Source organism: Dermacentor albipictus, chromosome 10 (assembly GCF_038994185.2).
Source record: "Dermacentor albipictus isolate Rhodes 1998 colony chromosome 10, USDA_Dalb.pri_finalv2, whole genome shotgun sequence".
NCBI lineage: Eukaryota > Metazoa > Arthropoda > Arachnida > Ixodida > Ixodidae > Dermacentor > Dermacentor albipictus.
Window position 1 is genome coordinate 83,968,609 of NC_091830.1, and position 13,140 is coordinate 83,981,748.

General features: G+C 46.8%; 1 non-coding gene across 1 annotated transcript; it reads left to right on the forward strand.

The window, feature by feature from the left end:
* Window positions 1-754: 754 nt before the first annotated feature.
* Window positions 755-827, forward strand: TRNAA-CGC (transfer RNA alanine (anticodon CGC)). The gene has a single exon. It is a non-coding gene; the product is annotated as a tRNA-Ala (tRNA).
* Window positions 828-13,140: the final 12,313 nt, after the last annotated feature.

Below are 13,140 nucleotides of genomic sequence, written 5' to 3' on the forward strand. Positions count from 1 at the left end.
CATAATAGGTGCACAAAGAGGCACACAGCATAAGTCACACATAGCGGCCGTAGTATTGAAAATGACCGCCCTTGAGGTGAGCATTTTCGCAGGGTAAATATTGCCGGATAAGTTTGGTCTGTAATTGTAAGACCACATGTTCCCCACAAAAACGCAACCATTTCTTTCGAGCATTTTGATTACACCGCGAAGAATATCATTAATGCCTCGAATAAAAAATAGTGTGTGGCTAAGAAAGGACGATGTACTTGCCTTGGGAAGCAGGGGAGGCGGTATATTTTTCGCGTATTCCATTACTTCCTTCTTATATGCTCGCATTATGTCACCAAAAAGCAATTTCGCTTGCAATAAGCGGGGACCTGGAGCTGCAAGTAAAATTCATAACCGAGAATTTAAAGTGCACCTTTAAATCACATTCAGACAAAAGAGGAGAAAAGGGGCTAATCGAGGAGCCCGATTTTTAATAGTCATATCATAAGAAGCCAACGAACACTGACAACAAGGACAACATAGGGGAAATTACTTGTGCTTAATAAATGAAATAAATAAACGACAAGTGAATGGAAATAATGTGGATGAAAGAACACCTAGTCGCAGGTGGGAACCGAACCCACAACCTGCGCATTTCGCGTGCGATGCGCTACCAATTGAGCTACCGCGGCGTCGCTTTCCCATCCGCTATCTTGGGTATTTATGTGTCCTAGGGTCTAGGACACATAAATACCGAAGAAGGTGGATGGGAAAACGACGCCGCGCCGCGGTAGCTCAATTGGTAGAGCATCGCACGCGCAATGCGAAGGTTGTGGGTTCGGTTCCCACATGCGGCTAGCTGTTCTTTCATCCACTTTAATTTCCATTCACTTGTCGTTTATTGATTTCATTTATTAAGCACAATTAATCTCTCCTATATTGTCCTTGGTGTTAGTGTTTGTTGGATTCAGACAAAACGTATGTTATAAAACGAAGCAAAAGAAAGAAGGGAGGTTAACCACCATAAAAAACGGCAGGCACACTTAGGGCTTCCTAGGAGTGGGAATGCGAAAGCATTATAGTTGATTTAGCGAAATGTTTTTCTTATGCGAGTTTCTTCTCCGTGCAAGTTCTCGCCTGCGCTTTAGATGCCCGTCGGTAAAGCCCAATAATACGCGCTCGCTTGCTCGCCAGGAGTTCATAAGTCGAAGGAACGCTCAGCGGCATTCAATTGAACTGCAATGCTTTTATTCTATGCGCTCATAACGTGACGTCATCTCCTGTCTATTGGCTACGCCGTGACGTGCCCAATGACGGACGCATTAGGCGGACATTTAGTGAAGCGTAACAGTAGATCCGCCGTGGCCTTGGGGAAGCATGCTCACCTCGAGCCCGGAGGCCAGGGCTCGGTTCCCAGCCATACCAATATTTACCTAGCTTTCCTTTCAAAAGCAAGAAATTATTGGTTTGCAGAAACTTCTCTAAACATCCGACCTCAATTCATGGATTTACTTATGTAGCATTACTCTATGCCGTCGGCCATTTTTGTGCCATCATTCCGTCTCGCCGCGACTACAATGTTGATTTTTCGGGTAATTGGGCCTAAAATGCGTTCGTGTTAAAAACCTTGTTTGCTACTCTAAACGAAAATAACTTAAAAATATTCACTAACTATTACGATACGTCCTGATGGGAAACTCCGGCGCAGCTCTATGCGTGTAGTCATATAGACGAGAAAACCAGGGCCAGGCGGCGCTACTGCGCCTCCTGACAAAAGCGCCCCAATGTGGAAACGCCAAGCAGCGCGGTCGCGTCGTGGCGCAGTTTCCGCTTTGTTTACGTTGTGCCGTCCGCGCTTTTCTTCGCTGCTCGTTCTCACGGCGCTCCGTTTTCGACGGCGGCAGATCGCCTGCTGGCGCAACAGCGATGCAAAGATTGCCGTGCGGTTTCAAGAAAGTTGCCGACGCCGACAGCTTTTTTTCATGGCGGCAACCTCACGATAGGGGAGCGTCTGCTTCCGAACGTGTACGGCGTTGAACAAATTGTGGACGGTGATGTGAGAGTGAAAGTCAAGTGCGTGTCACAGGTGTCCGACAAGATCGTAGACGACGTCGAGTTAGAGGTACGCACCATGTTCAGAAATTTAGCCACTTTTATTTAAATTACAACATAAGTCACATTGGCAGCAGGAACTTCTGTTGTCATACTACTCAGTGACTGCAGATCCATTGGGCTGCTTCTTGACGGTTCCGTCACTTCACGAAGGCATGTTCTGGAGTCTGTTTCACACGTGTCTTGCTGCTGCTAAAGAGCTGTGTCGCTGCAGTACGAAAGCATATGTTCCGGTGGTGCTGACTGCTGAGAAGACTGTTGTGATTGCCATTGGTCTGTTTGGCTCCGCTTCCATCTGCATCGCATATAAATGAAACAGTATGTGTGCCTATTTGTTGTGGGGATTAAATTACTCCCAATAATATGTTTGCAAAGGTAACGTTCCTGTGATTGTGTGCATATATTATTCTACAAGAGTGGTACCACTACAAGTTATGATACTTGCACACTTAGATACTTAGAAAGCATGGGCAAACAACAAACATAACGCGCACGTCTCGAGCGGCTGCTTTCCGATCTGCCGCTTCCCGACGCACGCGACGACCGCGGCTTGCATTATACGGTCGGCTACCGCACAAAAGTAGCGCGCGGCCCCTTTCGTTACCTGCACAACTAGTAATTTAGGTTGCAGCGTTTGGAAAAGGGAAATAATTCTCTTGAGCTCGTCCATGCCGATCGCGAGGGAAGGCACAGGGCAATCAAATAAATTCGGGGGTTCTAAGTGCTAAAACCATGCCAAAACCACGAAATCATTATGAGGCCCGCTGTAATGGGGAGTCTCAGGAATAATGTTAACCTCTGGGGGTTCTTTAACGTGCGCAAAAATCAAAGCACACGGTAACAAGGGTGTTCTTGCATTTTGCCCCTATCGAAATGCGGCCGCCGTGGCTGGGAATCGAGCACGCGTCGTAGAGCTTAGCGGCGCAACACGCATGCATTTACCGCTAACAAACGGCGGATGCCACCACAATTCAACAACGCGACACGACTAAACAAACGGCCCTGCACTAAAACAGGCATATGACTATTCCGCTTTCAGGATATTACACGCGAATGCGAAAGTATGAGACTTACTTGACTCGGCGCACTGCAGTTATCCATGCTTGTCGTCTGTCCTTCTCGTACCACTTCCCAGGAAATCTGTAGAACTTCACCGGTGGCGTAGGACCTTTCGTGTTTTCGATGCTACTGTGGCAATCAACAACACATCAGTATTGCGTGCCACCTATCCTGGCTGATGAGGTCGCACTCGGCATCGCAAAAACCGCGCACGAGCGCTCCCGCCGTACAGAACACGGGTGCGCGCTAGCGCAGCGACGACCCTCGAAACTTCCATCGGTCCGCTAGGGGAGCATTCGGCGCTGGTTGCCTTTAGGTTGCCTCGTCTATAACTCGTCTAACTTTAGGTTGCCTCGTCTATAATGATACAATATCTGGAGCGTGTAATCTATCTCTTGCGGCACATTGCAAACGTAGCGAAGTGTGGCGCACCTGCATCGCAAACCGAGATAGCGCGAGAAGCAGCGCGTGAGAGATGCGTGGTTGCGATCCAGAACAGCCGCCGCAGACACAGCTCCCTCATGGAGCGTGCTACTCTGGCGCCATCTCGTAGCCGTCGGAGCCGCAGTGCGCGCCCTGTCCGGCAATACGCTTTCCTTCCCACGCGTTCGCCATACCCTCCTCCTCCGCTTTCGTCGTCGCGCTCTCATCGCTCTCAGAGTTTTTCTTTTTATGCGAAGCATGCTAGCCGCACAACCACGCTCTTCGTTGCTGCACCGCGCGCGGCCGCGTAGCTACCATATGACGTCATAACAGCTGCAAAAGCGGGGGCTCAACTCGTGCGCTCGCTTGCGGCCGCGTAGCTGCATAGCCGGGTCTCAGCTCGTGCGCTCGCCTGCGGTCGCACAGATGGTACTGCGACCTAACTCTCGCTCCTCCCGCTAGGGCACTGACGTCACAACAGCTGCAAGCCGAGCTCAACTCTTGCGCTCGCCTGCGGTTGCACAGCCGGTGCTGCGGCCTAACTCCCGTTCCTCCCGCCAGGGAACTGGCGTCATAACAGCTGTATAAAAGAGCGGTGTAAAAATACCAGGATAAACAGTGGTTCAACAACTAAAATAAAGGCTAGTATGCTTCGCATCCTGTGCTTAACCTTAGCTAAGCCACAGCCATTTTTTCCCTTCGCTCACTGCGCTCCGCGGTGGGCTTTGATAGGCTGCGCTCGTTCACTCGGTTACACCGGGACGCCGAAACCGGATGGAGGAACGGCTGCCATATGGGTACGCGATGAAACGATTTCGGGAGATAGAAAGACAGAAATGGGGCAAGGAAAGCCAATGACATCACGTCATTAGCGCAATTAATTAGAAACAGAATAGAATACAGTACACGGTCACTTGAACACTGGCATGTGCCGCATCCTCGCACTAACTATGCTCTTCAAATGTTACACCATCGCTTACCACGCCTGTTAAACACGCCTAAACGTAATAACATAGATGTCACTTCTTGTGCTATATCGTGTTTATACAAGTATTTCAGTGATTTTTGAACACGATTTAATTTGTTTGTGACTGTTTCTGAGGTAGACTGTCGTTACACATCTCCGTTTTATATTAGCCTTTGTCAACAGCGGCATCATGTTTTATTCTTTCCTTACAATGTTTACTCGGTTAAGGATTCTATCACTGCTTTTGTTGCTCGTGTGTTCCCTGTGGATTGCGTAGTTTGTACACTGTGCATTGCGGAGTTTTTACAATGCATTTCTGTTTGCTGGCATATTGTCTAAGCCAATTTGTCATTGTTTCGCTGATGTATTGTTTTTTGCGGTCCTGAATCAGTGCCTGTACCTGCTGCTGCTGCCCTCAGACAGAGTTTAAGGCCCATCAAGTTGCTGCGAGCAAACTTTTTGGTAAATCCCCCATAAATTGTATGTTAATAGAAATAAAGGCTAAATGGAAAACAAAAACTGGAACAGAGTATGTATCAGCGACTTACATCTCTCCCCCAACCTATCTCGCAAACACGTCGAACACAGTAAGCAAATTAGCGCTCTTGTGGTCTTCACCTGGAAAGTGCTTACTGATAAAAGAACTCTGCTCGTTAACACCCCTGCGTGACTACGTTTGCTCATTTGATTATCTTTTGTTTAAAATATGTAATAACTGTGTCCATAATATTGAAGTCCACTGTTGGGACACGTCAACCTTCCAACCATAATTTATACTGAAAAGCCGAGACAAGAGAAAGAATACACAGAATAAGACATAGCCCTCATTAGACAGCTGCCTTAAATTATTCGAACATAAAAAGAGAAGATTCACGCCCGAAAGCAAAACTACGGATATAATAGAGGCGAATTACTGTAGTCAAAAACAGCACCAAGCTGGTTAAGACAGCTTATAAGTTCTGTCTTTCAGCAGAATGTTTTTTACCCTGTAGGGTTGAGATTGAGTTACGAAAAAAATGCCGTGTATCTAGCTCAGTTGCATCTAACGGTAATATTGTCAAGATTTTTTTTCGTTATGGCACACTATTTATTACTTCTTATAAACTATGAAACCAACTATATGAATCTGATTAACATGTACTTAGTGCGAAGCAGTTTTCCTTACGTGGCAACTTGGTATAGCACGATAAAGCCGGCTCCAACACACATGGCAGAAATGCGAATGTGACCACCAGACTTGCTTGGATGAGGGTAGAGACCAGCATTTTTTCTGTACAATAAAAACTTATATCTTAATATTTCAGAAGCATGTGAGTACGCTATTTTAGAGGCTCAATTTTGAATTATTGTGCTACAAAGTATGAGCAATAGATTTCTTATACCTCAGCTTCTCGTAAATAATTGGGCATTGCATGCGCCGATCGTAATTTTGAGCTCTCCTTAAGTGCATCCTTAAGTAAACATTACTCAATTAGTGCAGAGGTAACATGCATCGACCTTTGACATCCACGTCTACATTGAAAATATATACGTCTACCTTGTACATCGAAGTACAACCGCCGCAAAAGTATTTCACCTCATCGCAACGGGAAGCCTGCTATTGCCTGCAGCCACCTACTCACCTTTGCTGCTTCGCGATAGACTCGCATGTAGAAGAAACAAAGCCTCTAATGTTCTTGCAGGAATAACTTGCACATAAAATTTATTTTTACTTACGACCAAATATAAGTAAACGTGCAAAAGGTAACAGAAGTTTTTTTTTCAAAAAGACAAAGACTTTAAGCGGGGAACAGTCATGAGCAATTTGGTACGTGAACATAGAAATTTAAAAATTGAACAGGCTTAGGAAATTATCCTTGTGGGTACATTGAAACTTTTCAGAGAAGCACTGAACAGCCAGACAGAGCAAGCCAGTACAAGGGCACAAAGTAAAGACATTTTTTTACACGGCCATAAGTACTGAATGACGCTTCTTCAAAAAGTTTCATAGAACTGGCCTCAACAAATGGAGGTCCGCAGTTTGTTTTAGTATGTAAAAATAAGTGCACATTTTTCTAAAGTGTGGTTACCGCTACTAAGTTCAACGAGACGTGCGGTCCTTCGCAAGCACAAATTAGGCCGGCACGTAAATAAAAACAATTGATGTTCTTTTTGATAATATGACATTGTTTCATATTTTTATGTCGCCAAATGGGATGCAAATATTATATAGGAGGTTTCGTACATGTTATTCTATTTACGGCTGATCGGGCGGACTGACACATTTCTGCACCTGTCAGCATTAGGCAAGCCTAGCCCTCGCGACCAATACATGAAAAGTCGAATACTAGAATCACCAAGCTGCACAATTACATGTTACTTGACGTCGGCTAACGTTCACAAATTTAAGGTTCCAATAGGCGAAGTACTTATGTTTTACAAGGCATTGTAAATCAATGAAAAGTTCAATATGGAACGCATGGAGTGAGAGTGTTATGTGCGGGCCAACTGCGGAGCGCTTGCAGAGTTTCCTGCTATGCGCATGCGAATACGAAAATGAACACTATTTTTCTGTAAAACGCAGGAATACAGAAAAGATGTCATCAGATTCCTGGAAATTTTCAGAAGCGACGAGAACAACACTGATATACATTTATTTATTTTTCAGTCGAGATGAACTCGACTTCCTTGAGATATATCTGCCAGTGAAATTTTGGCCATTGTGGCATTACTGAGGTCGCTGCTGACATAACCAATTACCTGAAAGAAACTTTACTGTGATACGTTTCCAGAGATGACGCAACCACCGGATTGTTTTCAGGTAACGCAGCATTCCGTTTTACTTGTCCGCCATCGAAATACGAGTATAAATTGAGAGAATATTGAAATTCGGATGACGAACAGAACAGGCAGCGCCAGCAGACCCGTTTAATTCGCAGGCACTGCTCAGGCCTCACCACGAAGAAGAAGCACGGGGATGGTAATGGCTATATACAAAGGAAAGGATGAAGTAGGTTAAATATGCTTATAATAATCCCCCCCTCGTAGAAGTGGCCACCTCGGCCGCAATATAAAGATCGGCTAAGCGGGGATTAAAGTGCTTCATGCGGGAGACGTGAGCATTTTCTGCACTACGAAAACAGCGGTTCGCGACGGAGTGACTAGATAGTTCACTGCGGGAGTTTGTTGTAGAACGGTGGAGGGCCTAATGGGCAGGTGAAGGAATTTCTCGCAAAGTCCAGCGGTTCGAACTGCCTTCCATAGGTGGACTTGGTCTCCGGGATGGACGGTGATGTAGCAGCGTTGTTGTCTTTGTTATTATGCAGCTTCCGTGTTTGTGCTAGCAATTTCACGTCAATGCGCGAATTGAGCTGCAAATTCTTCTGGGAAGGAAGCGTTATGCGAAGTAGGAGAGAAAAGAATTCTGTGTCATATACGGAGGACGCACATCGTCCATGCGCGAATAAGACAGGGGTGTAGCCGGTATTCCATTGTATCGCAGTATTGCTGGCCAATGTAACAAATGAAGAATGTTTGCCCTGTTTGTGTGTTCAGGACGTAAGTACATAGAAATCATGTCGGACAACGTACGGTGGAAGCGCTCAGTAAGGCCGTTCATTTGCGGGTGATATGTAGAAGTGCTTTTATGTTTCGTAATAGTCGCCTGCAAGATTTCACCCAGGACATGGGACATGAAGGCTTCGCCAAGCTCAGTAAAAAACATGGCTACAGCACCATTGTACCACACTATGGATCGCAAAGAAAAGCAACCTCAGAAGCAGCACATGCTCGAAGAGGCGCAGTCTCGGTGTATCTTGTTAGATGGCCTACCGCAAGGACCATCCAACGGTGCCCGGAGGACGTCAAGGGCAAGGGACCATATAGGTCAATTGCAACTAATTTAAAGGCTCGGTTGGACGTGGAGCGTTTACGATGCTGATGCGATGCGCATGAGGAAACGTATTTGGCTACCGTTGTGGGCAATTCAGGCCAGAAGCAGCGTCTTGATGTGGTCCTAGGTCTTGTGGAAGCCTAAGTGGACGGCGGCAACGTCATCGTGAAAATCTTCTAAAACTCGGGGACGAAGGCAGCATATTAGATTGCGACCCACTAGATAATTACCCGTAGAATGATAAATACAAAAGTCAAGTACCCCATTTTGAAAGTGAAATTGGAAAAGCTGGCGTCGCAAGCACCTGTTCGATGGTTTAGTTAAGCCACGAAGGCGATTACTGACAGTTAGACAGTTGAATTCTGCGCGCTGAAGGGAAGTGAAATCGGGGCCTGAGGAGAGCCGAACTCTATCCTGCTACGTCGCCGAAACCTGGTGTGAGGCAGGTGCTACGTCAGAGCGAGGCGGTGGAGACGAGTAGTGCGCATGATCAAGGGAAGGGGAAAGTGGGCATTGAAACAGTGCGTCCGCATCATGGTGACATTTTCCAGACCGGTACGTGAAATGTGAATTCACATTTTTGTAAGCGCAGCATCCAGCATTGCAGGGGTCGTGGCATGTGTTTCATAGATGACAGCCAACACAAAGCAGGATGGTCGGTGACTATGGTGAAATGGCTACCGTCGAGGTGCGAGATAATTTTCTCAATATACCAAACAATTGCCAGGGATTTTTGTTCTGTAATGGTGTAGTTCCGCTCAGATGGTGAGAGGTTCCGGCTGGCGTATGCCACAAGCTGTTCTTGAGATGCCCGACCCCGTTGCAGGGGCACTGCTTCGATGCCTTGTGCACTTGCGTCAGTGTGGAGTATAGTGGGTGGTCTCTCTTCAAAGTTGTTAAGCACCGGTCTTGAAGTGATGTGTTCTTAAGGGCTTGAAATGCCGACTCACGGTCTTCGGACCATGCGAATGTGGCGCCCGTGGCCAGTAGCTTATGTAGAGGAGCTGCTATTGTAGCACATTTGCATATAAAACAGGGAAAGTAAGATGGCACGCCAAAAAAGCTGCGCAATGTTCTCTGATTTGATGGGCGAGCGAATTGACGCACAACAGCAATCTTCATAGGGGATTTTTGGATGCCGTTTTTTGAAACGACGTGACCCAGGACTCGGATGCTTCTGCTGGCGAATGTGAAAGTTTTATTATTAATGTAGAAACCAGCATTTGAAAAGCATTGGATGACTTCGTTTAATGTTTGCTGAAGCTGGAAGCAAAATGACGATGTCATCCAGATAACCAAGGCAGGACTTCCATTTTACGCTACGAAGAACAATGTCGATCATACGCTCAAGCGTGGCTGGAGCGTTATAGAGGCCAAATGGCATTACATAAAATTCGTCAAGTCCGTCCGGCATGGAAAAAGTGGTTTTCTCTTTGTCAACCTCATTCGTAAGAATCTGCCAATATTCTTATCGCATATCAAGGCTCGAGAAATATTCCGCTCATTGTAGTGTGTCTAAGGCGTCGTCAGTTCGGGCTATAGAAAATACATCCTAGCGTACAATCGTATTATAGGGAGCGCTCGATAAGCAATGCAAGACGGAAAGGGCCATGTTTTCTTTCACCAGAACAGGAGAATCCCGGAAACTGGATGAAGATCATATAATCCTTCGCGCTACGATGTCCTCAACTTGTTCAATGACCTTCCATTCCAACTGGGAAAGATGCTGTTGGCGACGGCGTAAAATTTTAGAACCTACGGTCTCGATGCGGTGCGCAGCCACGGAAGTCTAGCCCAGTTTGGTGGTGAAGTAATCAAAGCAGCGTTTGTGCTTATCCAAAAGGGTGAGCAACGCTTCTGAATGGACAGCGGTTCGCTCAGAATCAATTATGGCCAGGAGAGAAGAGGAATCCAAACGTGAGGCAGGTAATGGCGATGAAGAAGGGGAAAGCGCTGCGGCAGTGATCAAAAAAGAGTTGGTCAGGGTTGTCACCGTCATCTGTTTGGGCAACAGCACAGGAGGTGGGTTTGTGTTGCAGGCTAATAGAAGAGCTCGGCCACAGGAAAACCTGGGGAGACAAGGAGCGACAAGAATTCCTCGTGATGTACAGCCTGAAGAAGCGGTAAGGAGTGCGTCTCCACCGGTTAACTGGGTGGATGTGACAGCTACAACGTGTTCGCGACCAGAGTGCAGGATGTCGTCAGCAGCAACAACCAAGGCCAAGATAGAAATTAAGGCCTACAAAATAGGTAGATCCACTGTACCTGTGATGTGTACGACGTTCTCCCTACATGATATAACAGCGGCTGCAGAATGAAGGAACTCCCAACCAAGCATAAGTTCATGGAGGTTCGCGAGTGGCACACAAATCTCAATGGGGTGACAAATTCCATCGGTCAAAGCACGGGACGCCCATATTATCGTTCGGGGTGAATTAGGAGGTTATTAGAGCCGTGCAATATGCATACAACATAAAGTAAGCTGGCTTTACGGAGCCTTGACCACAAATCACTACGCGCAGTTGAAAGTGCGCCACCGGTATCGATGAGCGCTTGCACAGGAACACCTTAGATAGTTACAGACAGCATATTGGCCGGGAGAAAAGAAGGTATTTCTGATGTCTGGCAGGAAGCAGTTTGCCCTAAAAAAACTGCAATCCTTAGTATTCCGAGTGTTGGTCATCAAAGCAAGAGATTGAGCAACGTGGTGATGCAAAGCGGCGATACGGCGAATGAGATTGTTCTCACGCCGAACGGGAGCCCTGACGTAGACGTGGAAATACTGGAGGAGATGGAGAACGACGCTGCGCGAATGCGAATAGACCTGGGTAGTTAGAATAGGGTCTCTGGATCCCGTCTCTCGTGAAATCGGCAAAGCCTCGGCTTTCATTGAGTTGATGGCGGTGGCAGTGATACCGCACTAAAGCCAGATTGGACGAGGTGGACGTCACTGAGGACACGAAGGTACAGCAGGTGCTCTGGCACTCATAGAAGCTAAATGGCTGCAGTTAGTCTAGATGATCCAGATAGGGCAGCGGCAGGTGGTATTGCAGCAACATCCGCATATCTGCGCCTCGGAAATGCTGCTGGATCGACAGACGTTGTTGGAGTCGTCATGGCCGACAGCTCCTGCTTCTCAAGGTAGCGCAATTCGCCCGTTGGGGATGGGTTAGAAGCAACAGTCGATTGGCTGTGTTCCTTCTCCTGAAATTCTTCGCGAATAATAGTGCGGATAAGAGCACGTAGGTCAGAATGACGTGGTAAGTCTAGGTCGCTTTCATAGTGAAACTCGTCCAAGCGCTGGCAGGGCAATATAATTTCTGGAACTGAGGTAGGATTGTGAACCGCTAAAGCATTAAATGCGTTGGGACCAATGCCTGAAAGAATGTGGCGAATGCGTTCGGCTTACGTCATTCCTAAGCTGGCGCGGCAGCAGAGAGCCAGGACACCTTCCATGTACAAAGTATATGACTCATGTGGAAGTTGGACACGCGCAGCGAGCTTCTGTTTGGTGACTTCTGATGCGCCAGATGAAGACGCAAACTTTATTGCAAGCTGGTGGTAAGGGGTGACCAGTCCGCGATGCCAGTTTGACGGTTAAAACACCAAGTCTTCGCAATGCCGGTCAGAGAGAACATGATGGTAGTCAACTTCTGTGTGTCTTTCCACCCAATGGCCCACCTCAGACGGTTCCAATTGTCAATCCAATCGTAGACGTCGTCACTGCGGAGACCGGCAAAGACTCGTGGATCGCGTTGAGGGTTGGTAATTTTGCACGATGTCAGTGCAGCTGATGTCGTGGGTGTGGGTGCGTTAGGGGTAGTGAAAGTACCAGCGGCCGGCGTTTATATAGCTATAGGGGTGACTGGGCTCAAGCGGCGACCGGAACATAGCTCCAGGTAGGGCAAGTACGCAGCAGGACGTCGGTATCTTGACGCGCCCCGACGACATTGAAAGATGAAAGACTACCACGACAGCTAGCGCTAGCATGCCTGTTTATTTCGCAGGCATGGCCCAGGTTCCAGAACAAAGAAGGATATAGATGATAATGATGTCTATATAAAACTGAGAACGCTGAAATTGTGTCAGATACACAAACATTCTACAGATAGAAAGAGTGGCACTGGTCGCTTTCAAGGCAAAAATCGTTCTTGACCTGCCCGCAGTGCAAACTGCGCTGAACACATAATTCGCCAATTCAATGGCCTCCGCTAAGCGAACCCCAATATTGAAAATTATTAGCCCTGAATCATTTCACTAAAACTGCAACTTCGCTCTTTGGACCTTCGGCTTTGACAACCCGAAATGGGCGTCAAAGCGTTAAACTGAACCATCAATCACCCCGATGTGATCTCCACAGCTCATAGATGTATTCGAAAGATGAAACTTCCTTTCAATGTTTCACGACTCACCTGTTTTTACACGATGTTTGAAAGCAGTGGCTGTGGCCATATAAGTGAATAATTTTAGCTTTAGCTAATGAACATTCACATATGTGCTATATAAAGTGTTTTCCGAGAGTTAAAGAAGCGCCCAAATACACGCAAAGTCACTTGAGCGGCCAGTAGCGCGGCAGTGTTGCGTGTATTCGCGGGCATCTTTCGATCTCGAAAAAACACTTTTATGTAGCACGTATTGAGCGACATAAAGCTGTATCGGGAGTTTTCATGTCTCTACAATTTTCTCATTTGATAATTTTTTTCTAGTTCTAATATTTGAGTTCATTAATTATTCAGGA